Below are 2,507 nucleotides of genomic sequence, written 5' to 3'. Positions count from 1 at the left end.
TAAAAATTCTTTGACACAAATGAGAATAGAAATACAATATACCAAAACTCATGGGATGAAGCAAAGCAGTTCTGAGAGAAGTTCATAGAAATAAATGCCTACCTCAAGAAACAAACAACCTCAAATAAGCAACCTAATTATACACAAGGAACTAGAAAATGAAACACAATGAAGCTCAAGCTTAGTAGAAGGAAGGAAATAAAGGTCAGAGTAGAAATAAATGAAACAGAAACTAAAAAGAGAATAGAAAAGATCAACAAAACTAAGATGGTTCTTTGAAAAGATAAACAAAATAGACAAACTTTTAGCTAGATTCACCAAGAGAAAAAGAAAGGACTCAAATAAAATCAGAAATAAAAAGATGTTACAACTGATACCACAGAAATACTAAGGATTAAAAGAGACTACCAAGAACAATTTTTTTGTGAACAAATTGGACAACCTTAAAGAAATGGATAAATTCCTAGGTGCAACCTACCAAAACTGGATCACAAGGAAATGGAAAATCTACACATACCGATTACTAGTAAGGAGATTGAATCAGTAATCAAAATCCTCCCAAAAAACAACAGTCCAGAACCAGATGGCTTCACTGGTGAACTCTACCAAACATTTAAAGAAGAATTAATACCAATATTTCTCAAACTCTTCCCCCAAAAAATGAAGAGAAAGAAAAACTTTCAGATTTATCTTACAAGGCCAGCATTACCCTGAACCAAACGCAGACAAGGCTGCAACGAGAAAAAAAAAATTACAGGTTAATAACCATGATGCACATAGATGCAAAATTCCTCAACTAAATATTAGCAAACCAAATTCAATAATACATTTAGTCTACAGCCATGCCACCCTGAATGTGCCTGATCTCATCTGATCTCAGAAACTAAGAAGAGTTGAGCCTGGTTAGTACTTGGATGAGAGATCACCTAGGAAAACCAGGTGCTGCAGGTGTTAAAAAAAAAAAATTCAATAATACATTTAAATGATCACACACCACGAGCAAGTGGGATTTATTCCACGGATGCAAGGATGGTTCAACATTTGCAAATCAATCAATATGAATATTAGCAAACCCAATTCAACAATACATTGAAAGGATCATATGCCATGCATTTGACAAAATTCAACATCAATTTATAATAAAAGCTCTCAACAAAGTAGATATAGAGGGGAACATAGCTCAACATAATAAAGACTATACATGACAAGCCCACAGTTAACATCTTACTCAACAGAGAAAAGCTGAGAATTTTTCCTCTAAGATCAGGAACAAAACAAAGATGTCCACTCTCACCACTTTTATTCAGCACAGCACTAAAATCCTCACCTGGGCGATGAGGCAAGGGAAAGAAATAAAGGCACCCAACTTGGAGCAAAAGAAGCAAAACTGACAGTATCTGCAGATGACATGATAGTACAGATATTTAATTTACTCTAAAGACTCCACCAAAAAACTGTTAAAATAAATAAATTCTATAAAGTTGTAGATATATCAATATACAAAAATCGATTTTATTTCTATACACTAACAACAAACTATCAGAAAAAGAAATTAAGAAAATAACCCCATTTACAACTGTGTCAAAAAAAAATACCTAGAAATACATTTAACCAGAGGTGAAAGACCCATACACTGAAAACTATAACACTGACCAAAAAAAAAAAAAAAATTGAAGACACAAATGGGTATTCCATGCTCATGAATTGAAGGAATAGTGTTAAAGTGTCCATACTGCCCAAGGAATCTATAGATGCAATGCAATCCCTATCAAAATTCCAATGCATTTCTGTTTCACAGAAATAGAAAAAATGATATTAAAACTTGTATGGAACCACAAAACACCCTCGTTAGCCAAAGAAATCTTGAGGAAGAAGAACAAAGCTGGAGGCGTCATGCTCCCAGACTTCAAACTGTATTATAAAGCCATAGTAATGAAAATAGTATGATATAGGCATAAAAACAGACATGTAGATCAATAGAACAGAACAGAGAGCCCAGAAATAAACCCACACATATACAATCAATTAATTTTCAACAAAGGAGCCAAGACTATACAATGGGGAAAAGACAGTCTCTTCAACAGATGGTATTGGAAAAATTAAACAGCCATATGCAAAACAATGAAACTGGACCACTAACACCATACGCAAAAACTATTCAAATGGATTAAAGACTTAAATGTTATGACCCGAAACCATAAAACTCCTAGTAAAACACATAGGTGGTAAGCTCCCTGATATTGGTCTTGAAGATGATTTTTTAGATTTGGCACCAGAAGCAGTCAACAAAAGCAAAAACAAACAAGTGGGACTATATCAAACTAAAAAGCTTCTGCATAGCAAAGGAAACTACAAACAAAATGAAAAGGCGACCTACTAAGTGAGAGAAAACATTTGAAAATCACATATGTGATATGGAGTCATTATATAAAGAATTCACACAAAATAGCAAAAAAACAAACAATCTGATTAAAAAATCGGCAAAGGATCTAAAAAGCCTTTTTTCC

The 2,507-nt window shown here is 33.5% G+C and overlaps 1 protein-coding gene and 1 pseudogene across 1 annotated transcript in view; one reads left to right on the top strand and one right to left on the bottom strand.

Moving 5' to 3' along the window:
- FBXL2 (F-box and leucine rich repeat protein 2) overlaps positions 1-2,507 on the bottom strand; it is a 71,105-nt gene that overhangs the window by 40,022 nt on the left and 28,576 nt on the right. The gene's annotated exons all lie outside the window — the stretch shown is intronic.
- Positions 833-951, top strand: LOC111736311 (annotated as a pseudogene).

This window comes from Pteropus vampyrus, unplaced genomic scaffold (assembly GCF_000151845.1).
Source record: "Pteropus vampyrus isolate Shadow unplaced genomic scaffold, Pvam_2.0 Scaffold1, whole genome shotgun sequence".
In the NCBI taxonomy this organism is placed as follows: domain Eukaryota; kingdom Metazoa; phylum Chordata; class Mammalia; order Chiroptera; family Pteropodidae; genus Pteropus; species Pteropus vampyrus.
The sequence above is the reverse complement of the archived record's forward strand: the minus strand, read 5'-3'. Positions and strand labels throughout refer to the sequence as shown.